The sequence below is a fragment of the Spermophilus citellus genome (assembly GCF_964194105.1).
Source record: "Spermophilus citellus genome assembly, chromosome: 6".
NCBI classification, from domain to species: domain Eukaryota; kingdom Metazoa; phylum Chordata; class Mammalia; order Rodentia; family Sciuridae; genus Spermophilus; species Spermophilus citellus.
Genome location: NC_138187.1, coordinates 19,702,336 through 19,714,559, shown reverse-complemented (window position 1 = coordinate 19,714,559; position 12,224 = coordinate 19,702,336). Strand labels below are relative to the sequence as shown.

Sequence of the window (12,224 nt, the reverse complement as noted above, 5' to 3'; positions counted from 1 at the left end):
CTGGCGAGGGGGAGGTGCTGTCTCTGGGTTCTTCCTGTTATCTCACCCGCAGTGCTCCTAGCCTGGGAGGGGACACCCAGACACGGAAGGCCTCCACGTGGGCAGGGACCCCAGAGCATCTAGGACCCAGAAGCACGCCCCGGGGACTAGGTGCATGCTCCACTCTGATTGGCTGAGAGATCCTACAAGCTGGGGTCCACTCAGAGCCTCAGTCTCCTCATCTGGGTGAGGGGAACAGGACCATTTGCTTCACTGGGTGATCACAAGGAGGCAAAGAGACCATGGCGTGGTGGGGGAGGCCTAGGACAGTGCTGGTGGAGTGGGTGGCAGAGGCTCTACCCTGAGGTTGACGTTCGCCATCACAGCACAGGCTGACGGGTCTCAGGGACACAGTGTCTTCCTGGGACGCAGGCCAGGCTCAAAAGAGCACGTGGCTCCATTTATACGCAGCTTAAAAGGAGAGAGAGCTTTCCTGGGGTTAGAAGTCAGGCGGGTGACCTGGGGGAGGGGGTGCCACCAGGGTGGCAGCAGGGGACCTTTGCAGGGGCCGTTAAGCTACTGATTTGTACAAATGCCCCGGCTTTTACCCCCTCTGTGCTCTGCACACACAGGTTGCAAGAGAAGGGCAGAGAGCCGGGCAGAGGCTGGCGCCATGGCACACGCTGTAATCCCAGCAGCTTGGGAGGCTAAGGTAGGAGGATTGCAGGTTCGAGGCCAGCCTCAGCAATTTAGTGAGGCCCGGTCTCAAATTAAAAAAAAAAAAATTTAAAGGATGTAGCTCAGGGGTAAGGCTCCCCTGGGTTAGATCCCCAGTACCCAAAATATGTAAATAAATAAATAAATAAAAATATTTTTGGAAAGCCTGACAGAGACATTGCTTGCAGTCTCAGCTACTCAGGAGGCTGAGGTGGGAGGCTGAGGTGGGAGGCTGAGGCAGGAGGCTGAGGCAGGAGGATGGTGTGAGCCCAGGAGTTCTGGGACAGCCTGGGCCACATAGTCTCTTAAGAAAAAAAAAAAATCAAAAAAAACTAAACTTAAAGAAAAACAGCTCCGCAGGAAGGAAGCCGCAGGGCCTGCGGTCCAGGGTGTGGGGTAGTCAGCAAGGACCTGGGGACCTCGAGTCCTTTAACCCTCTGCATGACACTGGGGTCCCCAGGCCTCCCTGACGGGCCTCCTACCCTCCTCTCACCTGACCCCAGCAGCAGGGGTGGCCGCCTGGGGCAGCTCCATGCAGGACGCCCCCCCTGGAGGGAACTCATGTCCCAGGAGGACCCTGATGGAGACTTAGCAGTGGACAGTGGGCGGGCCACAGACCCGCGCCTATCCCTGAAGCCCGGCGCCCACTCTCCTCCTGGGCACAGGCCCGGGGCTGCCTGTCTCTTGGTTTTTGAAAAGCAGCTGGACTCCGCCTGCTTACAAGTGTTGTCCTTTTATTTTATTTTATTTTTGGGTCCTGGGGATTGAGCTCAGGGTCACTGGACCCCTGAGCCCCACCCCAGCCCTGTTTTGCATTTTATTTGGAGACAGGGTCTCACGGAGTTGCTTAGGGCCTCACTTTGGCGGAGGCTGACTTTGGACTCGCGATCCTCCTGCCTCAGCCTCCTGAGCTGGGATGACAAGGGTGCCCCGCGGCGCCCGTTTACATGAGTCATCTTGATGGCCCCGAAGTCCCACCGTGTGGCCCCCGTGTGGCTATGGTACCCTCTGGGGTGGGGGCTGACTGTCCCGAGACACTAGAGGCCCTCCCACGGGGGAAAGGGCAGGGATGGGACCCCCCTGCAGCCCAAGCCCTGGCACCTGCAAACATTCGAGGCCGCCCTCCCCTCCCCCGCTCTGCCCACTGGTTGCCATGGCAATGGGGGGCCATGCCCTGCCCGGTGTCCCTGAGCTGTGCCCGTGTCCCAGGGGATCCCTAAACCTCCCACTGGGGAGCCCTCCTCACAAACCCTGCCCCTCCCTGCCCCGCCCCGCGGTCCCCAGACCTGCCCCAGGCTGCCCCCCCACACTCAGGTGGCTTCCTCCCGAGGACGTCCCCCAGGGCCTCGGTCAGCCTTCCTCTGTGCCCGGGGCTCTGCCGCCCTCCCTCTCCCTTTCCAGGGCAGGGCTGGTGAGGGGCAGAGGCACCCACCTCCGGTGGCCAAGCCAAGGTCACCCACGGCCTTGTGACGTGCTCACCCATGACCTACTGCACCCGTGACCGGTCTGCACACGGCTGTTCCCTTTTGTATTCCTTTTCATGTTTATATGTGTTTTTATTTTATTTGGCTGCGCTGGGATCAAACCCGGATTGAAGTCGTGACCGTTTTAGCTGATAAGCCCAACGGGAGCCCGAGTGAGATACGGTGGCCACCAGGTAGGAACGCAGGTTGCATCAACAAAGGTCTGTACTCCAGGTCCAAGGAGGCCAGTGCTCTATCACTGAGCCCCACCCCCAGCCCCGCCTACCATATTGATTTTCAGGAAAACCTGGAGAGAAAGGCAGGTCGGGTTACACCCCCCCCCCTTCAAGGATGAAGAAACAGAGGACGATCTGCTGGAGATTATGGTCATGCACAGAGACTAAAAGGCGAGCCTTGTTTCTATAAAACTAATCTGATGTCCCGGGCTGTGCACGTGGGAGGCTGAGGCAGGAAGGTCACTAGTTCATGGCCAGCCTCAGTGACTTAGTGAGGCCCTGAGTGGCTCAGTGAGCCCCTGTCTCAAAATAAAAAAATTAAAAAGGGCTGGGGAGGGGGCTCAGGGGATCAGCATCCCTGGGTTCCATGCCCAGGACCAAAAAAAAAAAAAGCCAATCTGGGCAGACTGGGGGCAAGCAAATTCCTACCACTTTAGGGTTGAACCAAAGAAAGTAAAGAACTGAGGAATTAAATAAGAAAAATGCAAATCAAGATAACACAAAGGGGCTGGGCAGGGGCTCAGCGGCAGAGCTCGACCAGCACGTGCAAGGCCCCGGGTTTGATCCTCGGCACCACATGAAAATGAACAAAATAAAGGTATAAAAAGTGTCATGTCTGTTAGAAAATTTAAAAAAGAAAAATAGCACAGAGAGGAGTGATACTGATATTAAATACGATGGGATTCAGCCAGGCGTGGTGGCGCACCCCTGTGATCCTAGCAGCTTGGGAGGCTGAGGCAGGAGGACTGAGAGTTCAAAGCCAGCCTCAGCCATAGCGAGGCCCTAAGCAACTCCATGAGACCCTGTCTCTAATAAAATGCAAAATAGGGCTGGGGATGGGGCTCAGAGGTCCAGGGCCCCTGAGTTCAATCCCCAGAAACCTAACCCGCCCCCCCCAAAAAAAGAAAAAAGATGGAATTCAAGATATTGAGGCAGAAAAGGGAGAACGTGGAGGTTTGTAGTGATAAGAGGAGCAGTTCTCCAAGGAGGTGTGAGAGTCACGCAGCTTGCTCTACCCCAGGGCTATGTGCCCGCAGCACCGCTCCAAAATGAAAGCGGAAAATCAGCAGAAGCCCGAGGAGCCGGGTTCAGATCCTCCAGTGCAGAAAGACACAGAGGAACCCAGAAACAGAACAATGCGATTAGCGCCCCTGAGCTCATGGACACGGTTCTAGAACTTTACACACCACAGAAAAATGCATCCTTGAAAAGTACAAGAGGAACATGCAGAAAAAAAATGACCTGAAAACCCTACAAAGACCTCAGCAAATTCTCCGTCGTCGGGAGGGAAGTCACGTATCTTGATCTCAACGATCATCATGACCCAATTTCAAAATCAACAAAATGACTTAGAAAACAACCCCAAATATTTTAAAAGCCCATGACACTTTCAATAACTCTTCAAAAGGAAATCGAAAGGGACATTATAAACTATTTGGATGGTGGAAGGCGGTGGGACCAGAGTTACCGAAGGAAGCCAAAGCAGCATTTCAAGTCAAAATCATAGCCATTCAGCCCGAAATGGAGTTAACTAGAAAAGAAGAAACCCTGAAAGCAATTGTTAGCCTCTAACAAGGAATCTCAGCAAAGAAGGAACTCTGATGGGAAGACACTCATGTAGAAGAAAAAGATGAAGGTTTCAGCTGATGAGCCCAAGTGGGACATAGCTGCTGCAAAGCATGACTACATCAACAAAGATATATGCTCTAGCTCCAAGGAGGTCACAGTCTCCTCTTGTTTGACTGGGAAGGCTTTGGAAGAGGCTACGGCTGAACTGAATTATGTCCCAAGCCAGACTATGATCATCTCTTCAGGAGGATCGCAAGTTCAAAGCCAGCCTCAGCAAGATCGAGGCCCTAGGCAACTCGGTGAGACCCTGCTAATTAAAGGAAGACTTATAGGAAGCGTAGTTCTGCACGAGCCGCGGGTGTGTGTTCTGAGAGAGAGAGAAATCCAGGGCTGGGGAGGAAAGAGGGAGTCACTACCCCTAAGGGGCAAGAACTAGACAGAGCCAGAAACTGGGAGCTCCCCAAAGCTCATTTGGCTCAATCTCAGGAAAGATGCTCCCCAGCTGCAGTTGCTCAGCTGTGATGTCCATGGCCTCTGGAGGCCGGCCTCTGCGGGATGGAGGGGAGGCCCAGCAGGATGGGCACCCCTCCCTGACAGGTTTCACTTCCTCTTTCCAGGAGACAGAGCCCTTCCCTGGCTACTCCAGGAAAACCTCAGGGCTCCCCAAGTTCTCTAAAACAGATGAGGCACCCCCTTATTTCCAACCAAGAAACTGGTCAGGGCTGCTCCCCGGGCTGGCGGGAGGAGGCCGGGGTGGGAGGTGGGGGCTTCTGGATCAGCGGCCCCGGCTCTGAACCAGACTCTGCCTGTGACTGTGGCAGCCAGTGAGTGTCCACCCGGGCCACCCTAGGGAACCGGGGGCCATGCCCTGCTCACCCCCAGGACTCCTCCCTGCCTGGTCCCTGACCTGGAGCCCAACCTTGGCTCTCCTCGGCGCCCTCTGCCCTCTGCTTTCAAACTTGGGGTGTTGCTCAGCTCAATTACCACCTGTAAAACTATTGGGGGGCCCAGTGCCACGGATTGCCAGGTCCAGCCAGCAACTGCGACAGCCACTAACCTACCCCTCTCCTGCGCACTCACTTCCACCCAACCCCACCCACTTCTTGGTCTGGAACAAACCCACCAAGCCCGTTCCACCTCAGGACCTTTGCACGTGCCGCTCCCGCTGCTGCCTGGTTCCCCCTCTGTCCACAGAGCCACATGTCTTGGGACTTCCAGTCACAGCTCCCTCCTGGGTGTCACCTTCCCCACTAGACTGTCAATCCCACGAGGGACCTTGCTTCTGGGTATCTCTCTACGGTGTCCCCAGTCCCTGGTCTGTCTGTGGCGTGAGCATGAGCCCTCAGCCTGCTGCGGCTGCCACCCAGGACATGTGAGAGCTGGTTATTGTCACTCTGTCCATGGGCTGTGCCGGCTGCAGGCTGCAGGCTCTTAGACCGAGCCCCAGGCCCGCCCCCCAAGCCCTTGCCAGGCTTCCCGGCCTCTGCCAGCACCCACTTCCTCCCTGTCCAGATGTGGACCCAGCAGGAGATGGCCTGGGCCGGAGGTCACGGCTCAGGATCTCTGAAGCAGCCCAGAGAAGGTCAGGAGGCCCGCGGGGGCCCAGGGGGAGGATGAGTCAGTCTGAGCCGAACCTGAAACCTCAGGGCTTCCTCTACTCTTCCTGGAAAGGCTAGAACTGGCACCTCAGATGCAGCTGTGCCCGCAGCCCGGGTGGCCCACGCCAGCCGGAAGTGGGGTCCCTGGCACTCCTGGGGTCCCTGGCACTCCTGGGGTTCCTCCCGGGGTCCCCTCTTCCCCAGGCCTCGTCTCTTGTCTCTCAAATGCCACCTCCTCCCAGAGGTTCTCCCCAATGCCACCTGTGCCCGGCTTGATATCGGTCCCTGGCCCAGGATGATGGGGGTCCCCGACCCTCATGGGGAATCCAGGATCAGAATCTCAGGATGCAGAAGAGCCTTGGGGCTCTGCAGCAGCACCCTGCACCCTTCCCGTGAGCACCAAGACATGGGTGTCGCGCCAGGGGCGAGGTTCAGGACACGATTTGCTTCCAAATAAGTTACGACAAACTCAATTTTCCGAGCTCCTGGGCTTCGGAAGGACAGATTAAGGTCGTGGATCCTCATACATCTACTTATTTTGCTTAATGCCCGTCTGACCTGCAGGGCACCAAGGGCCTGGTCTAACGCTCTGTCACCAGCACCTGGCACATCCAGGTGCTCAGCAAACCCTCGAAGAAGAAATGAATGAGGCAACCAGGTGCTGGACCCGGAGCTGTGACTCCATCCCAAAAGGAGAGAGAGAGAGCAATCGCCGAGCCCCTACCACAGGCAAGGTGTCTGTTAACACTAGATCGTTTTTATGGCCGGATGCTCACCTGTCATCCCAGCAGCTCGGGAGGCTGAGGCAGGACGATCGAGAGTTCAAAGCCAGCCTCGGCCAAAGTGAGGTCCTAAGCAACTCAGTGAGTCCCTGACTCTAAATAAAATACAAAATAGGGCTGGGATGTGCCTCGGTGGTTGTGTGCCCCTGAGTTCAATCCTCAGTACCAACCAACCAACCAATAAAAACCCTATCCCATGAACACTCTCATTCCAAATACCCATGACAAACAAAGGAAGGCTCAGAGAGGTTGAGCAACTTCCTCAGGACGGCACAGCTAGGAAGCAGCAAGCTAGGGCCCCTGTCTTTGAACCTGTGCCCTTCTTTCTGCCTCAGAGACTCAGAACAATCTGCTGGGAAACCCAGCCAATCCTGAGGGATGCAGCTGGCCCATGGCCTCCGCAGGACCTCACCCCTCCTCTGGGTGCCCTGCTCCTACTCGAGGCAGGTCAAGTCTGTGCAGCGTCCCAGCAAGCCCCAGCCTCCGCCCTTCCCTGCCCAGCAGAGTCTGGCCAAGCGTGCCTGGGCAGGTCTCCATCGTGCCACCGAGTCTCTGGTGGCACCAGCACACTGGCGACCAAATGGGAAGATCGGGGGCTGGGAGGGAAGGTCGGGGTGAATCCTCCATCATTCTCAGATGTGGGAACCTGGGCAAGGCCCACACGTCTCTGGGCCTCAGTGTCCTCGTCTGCCAAATGGGTCAACTCAGCCGCCACCCCTGGGGTTCCTGGGAGGCGCAGACGCCGCCGATGCGTCTATTTAACAAGCACACAGTGCTGGCCGGGTACCAGGCTCCGTTCTGTATGTTGGCCACAGTGGGACTCACGGGATCCTCACTGCCGTGGCATGAGCCACGTCTGTCCCCATGTCCTCAGTGGAGACTGGGGTTCCCAGAAGCAAGCTACATGGTCAGTAGCAAAGCCAGTCTTAGAACCTGGGGACCAGGCTCCTCACCTCTGAGCTCTACTTTCGGGCAGGTGGGACAGACAGAAACACTCACTGTGGACCTACTGTGTGACGGGAATTGCACTGCATAGGTTTGAATATCTTTTTTTTTTTTTTTTTTGCAGAACTGGGGATGGAGCGGGGCCTCCCGCATTCCAAGCAAGTGCTCTCCGGCTGAGCTGTCCCCAGCCCCATGTTAAGAATGGGGTGTCCTGCACCCCTCATGAAAACCCTATTCCTACTCATGTGAGGAAGCTCTGTCCCAGATGCAGTAGGGGTGATGGCCGGCTGGTCCCAAAGCCATCAGGTCCCCATTCCCCCAGGGGGTGGTGAGGGCTGGGGGGGGCGGACTTGGGAAGTGGCTCTCTTCTCCCTCCTTGGACACTTAATGTCCTCTCCCCTGCAAACTCAGGAGGCTGCGTGTCTTAGCTGCGGCCACGCCTGGGCTTTCTGCGACATGGTGACTGCTGTCTGAGGCCTATCAGCCCCTGAGTCACTGCGCAGACACTGGGAGGCCTTGGGTCCCCAGACCTGCCAATAACTGGGCATGTGGAACTGGGGCAGCTCTCTAGGGGTTTGTCCTCCCCACGGCCCCCCTCCAGACCGGGAGCAGGGCGGGGCCCAGGAATCTGCCTGGACTCTGATGGCTAGCCACAGGTCACAGCACTGACCCGGCTGCTGGGCGGCCCCACCTTCCCCTGCTTTGGGCTGGCCCCTCCTGCTTCCCAGAGCAGACCTAGGAGTGCCCTGGGAAGGAAGCCTGTCCGCCTGCCTGGGGCGAGTTGGGCACACCTGCTGGGGTCCCTCTGCCCGGGAAGCCCTCCTCAGCTGGCCAGGCCACCCCCACCCCATGCTGGGCCCCTATGCCCTCGTCTGTGTCATGGGCTGTGGCGGTCTGGAAGCCCCTGGCTGCTTGGGGCACCCTGGGCAGACTTGCGTCTCAGCCCCGAGGTTTCCCCTCCGACTGTAGGAAGGGGCTGATGTCCCTGCAAACGCCCAGGCTCCTAAAAGGCCACCTGCGGTGGGAGAAGCCAAAAACAGAGCCGCAGCTCGCAGAGGCCTGGGGAAGGGCAGGGAGTCAGAGTCCCCGGGCAGGGTCAGCGCTGGCCTGGGGACTCTCTGAATCCCAGCATGAAATCGCGGGTCCTGGGTCGGGCCTGGTTCTGAGAAGCGCCGACCTTACTAAAAGAGAAAGAGACGGCGCGGGGGCGGAGCGAGAACCCGGTTCCCGGGCACCGCGGACCTGAAGGCAGGGAAGGGACCCGGGAATCTCCATTTTACAAAATTCCCCGGGAGGATCCGCTCCTGCGGTGGTTTCGTGCGCACGGCGGGGAGCTGGGACGCCGTGGTGGCTGGCGTTGGGCCCCGGGGTCCGGTCCGATCGGGCTCCCGGACTCGGCGGTGGGCGGCACCTCGGGCAAGTTAGGCGACCCCGGAGCCTGCGCGTCCCCGTCGTCGGTTAAATGACCATGACAGATCGCACCGACCGCAGAAACCTGCTCGCGGTTTCTCTCCGTGCCTTCAGCGCTCAGGACAGAACCCGAACCAAGTTCCCTGGAGACGATCGCTGTGGCCGGGTCCGTGCGACACCGGATCCCGGGACCTGGCGCCCGACTCCGCGGTCCTCCCGGCTCTCCTCACCTCCGGCTGACCTCCCGAGCGCAGAGCAGGGCGACGGTCCCGGGCGCAGGGCTGCGTGGCCCCAGACCGCCCTAAGCCCACGCTCGCGACATGGCCAAGCCCCCGACCGGGGCTGCGCCTTTCGGGACTCGCTGGGTGCCGGAGCACCAGGGCCAGCCTCCCCGGGCCAGGCGAAGTGGACGGACCCCCGAGGCACGCGGGGAGGAACAGGCTTGGGGTCCCGCGGGGGCCCCAGCGGGCAGGCGTTCCCCGCGCGGGGTCGGGACAGTCCCCGAGGTCCCCTCCGCCCGGGGACCCAGCCTTTCCCGGGCGCCCGACGCGCGTCCCTGACGATCGCCCTGCGCTCCGACCCGCGCGGTCCCCGGGTCCTACCTGTGCGCCCCTGCTCCATTCGCTGTTCCGGCGCCCAAGCGGGAAGAGGCGACACTGGGCTGCCGGCCCTGGCCCGCGCCGTGCGGGGTTTTCCTAGGCTGGGGACCCGCCCGCCCGGCTTCCTGCGCCCCGCCCCGCCAGGACATTTGCATGCACCGCCCCGCCCAGGGTATTTGCATGCACCGCCCCGCCCCGCCCAGGGTATTTGCATGCACCGCCCCGCCCAAGTCATTTGCATGCCCCGCCCGGTACATTTGCAAGCGCCGCGCCGCCCCGCCCCGCCCCGCCCTGCGCCTGGCAGCCTCCGGGTGGAGGGAATCGATCTGTGCCCCTGTCACCGTCCGTGAGAGTCACCTTCTCCCAGGCAGCAGCCGAGGTCGCCCCCCCCCCCCCGCTGCGGACCCAGAGCCCCGCAGTGGTCCCCTGGCCCTGGGGACACAGTGCGAGCTGCAACCAGGCCTCCCAGGTTTAGCTGGGGCCTGCCTCCTGCCCCGTCCCCTTCCCCGCCAGTCCCCTGGCCACATCTCTGCGGAGGGGGCCCTTGCATTCGGGGCTGAGGGCTGCGCAGTCCGACCCCCTCCCCTTTCCCAGCAGCGCGGCTTCCAGGTGCCAATGTTTGCTCTTTCTCTGGGCGAATGTTTGCCGAGCGCCCGCGCTGGGAAAATGGAAAGAGCAGAACAACCTTCAGTCCACGGTGGTCAGGGCAACCGTGGGCCCTGGGCCAGCCTCCGCGGTCACCGCACTTCCCCCTCCTCGGGATCACCTGTGAGGACGGTCACCGCTGCCATCCATTTAGAGTAGGGAAACTGAGGCGCGGGGCTGGTAAGACCTTTGCTCAGAGGAGCTGGGATCGGAACTCAGGCTTCACAGACGGCTAGGTCACCGGTGGCCATAGGAGTCCAGATGGAGCCAGATGGTAGGGAAGGCAAACAAACCTGAACCAAGTATTTCAGCTAATGAAAAGTTCTAAGAAGAAAAATAAAATAAAATAAAACAAAAAAGGGATCTATCTATTAGGGTGATGAGGCAGGCCAGGGAAGGCCTCTCTGAGAAGGGTACAGAAAAGCTGAAGAGGCCCTGGAGAGAGAGCATATCTTAGAAAGCAGGGACAGCAAGTGCAAAGGCCCTGGGGTGGGAACGAACTTAGTATAGTGGATAGTGGAGCTTCAATTGCTCAAAGCCAGGATGGCAGTGGAGCTTTGAGAGAGGTGAGAGGGAAAGAGAGATGAGGTAGACTCAGGCTGCACAGGACAGGAAGGCCAGAGAGTAATTTGAACCTTGTCTTCAAGGAGCTTCTAGCCCAATGGTGGAGGTGAACTGCTCAGAGACAGGGAGGGCCCAGAGGGATCAAGCCACATGGGGGAGGGTGAGCTCAGGAAGCCCCGGAGCTGGGGTGGGTGAAGGTCATCTTCCTAGGGGACAGGTCACAGCACTTGGATTATTCTTTCAAGCACTCACTCTGACTTGGCCCTTCTGTGTGTGTCTCACCCTGTGACAAATGCAAATGAGGAACAGACCAAGGCCCTGCCTCTGGGACCTCAGGACCACGTGGGCAAGACCCTACGTGACGGTCGAGTGGACCCAGTATTGGGAGTCAAGGTTGGCTTCCTGGAGGAGGTGGCCTCTGGTTGGGGACCCCAAGCATCAGTGGGGATGAGGGAGGAGACAGAGGACAGGTGGAGTGGGAGGCAGGGCAAATAACGGGGGTGAGACGTGCTGTGGGGACATGGGGGACCCACCACCCTCCAGCCTTTATGTATGGACCCCTCGGTGTGCCAGGCCCTGGGCTGGGGTCGGGGACAGTGAGAAAGACACGGCTGGGCTTCCTGGGCCTGGGGGTCGGCTGGGCAGCCCCAGGTGACAGGCAGCATCACACCTCAGAGGGAGTGCAGTGACCCAGCTGAGTGGGACAGGCCTGGGGAGGGCTTTCCCTCCCAGAGGAGCAGGACTGTCCAGTCCAGGGGTGACCCCCCACTCCCGTCCCCACGCTCACACCCCACCCGTCGCAGCCCTTCCCCTTACTACCCTTCACAGGCTCCAGCGGTGCACCGGGGACCCCAGGCGGTCTAGACCCGACCCTGCAGGTCCCCTCCTTCAGATGGAATCTTCTCGGGCCCTGAGTCGGGGGTCTGAGTCAGAGCCCAGTCTCACTGGGAAGGCAGCAAAAGCCCCCCTTAGTCGTCCCTCGGGAGTGGGTGGCTCAGGCTCGCCGCCTGTTTTCTGAGTCTTTCAATCACCCTTGGCTATCTTCCTGCCCGTCACCTGTGTCTGGGTGCCAGCTCTGCCCCCCACTGGGCTGTGTGGCTCAGGCCGAGGGGTCTCCCTCAGGGGGCCCCACCATCCTCTCCGTTCTGTGGAGACAGCGCTGGACCCCTCTCCTGGGGCTCCCTCAGGGGGACTAGCGAGGTGCACGTGACGGTGCTTAGAACAGCGCCCACTGTGCATTGGGCCCTTGGTAAATATTCATTAGGGCAGGGATAAGAAACACTTAATCAGAGCCTCTCCTTGAGCCCGTGGCTGAGTTGTGAAATGACATTCCAAACAGCGCTTATGAGATCGGGAAGGATTGCACATGAGGAAGACGTTGGGGAAGTCTGGGGGAAGGATTATGGGAATTCTCTGTGCTCTCCTTGCGACTTTACCGTAACCCCGAGGTTATGTCAAGATGCAGAGTCGGAGAAACAGATCATTCCTTGTTCTGAGCCCCGAGGTTTATCTTCTCATAAACTGTTTCAGTCATCAGCCATCCAAGCTGCCTGTCAGGTCTGGAAGTGGGCCCGAGGCCTCAAAATAATAAAAACTGTCTCCCAATCCAGGGGGTTCCCAAATTCTTGCCTTATCACAAGTTCAGCCCACTTTACATCATTACACAGTTAATCGTGTTGGAACCTATCTTTCAGTTAAAAAAAAAAAAATGATTAGA

At 59.0% G+C, this 12,224-nt stretch overlaps 1 protein-coding gene across 2 annotated transcripts in view; it reads right to left on the bottom strand.

The window, feature by feature from the left end:
- IL4R (interleukin 4 receptor) overlaps nt 1–9,458 on the bottom strand; it is a 34,083-nt gene extending 24,625 nt beyond the window's left edge. The window contains exon 1 of one of the 2 annotated variants that reach the window (XM_081296919.1): nt 9,302–9,458. The gene's annotated coding sequence lies outside the window, so the exon portion shown is untranslated. The remainder of the gene's footprint in view (nt 1–9,301) is intronic. The other variant, XM_081296921.1, reaches the window with a different exon arrangement.
- Between the last annotated feature and the right edge of the window lie 2,766 nt (nt 9,459–12,224).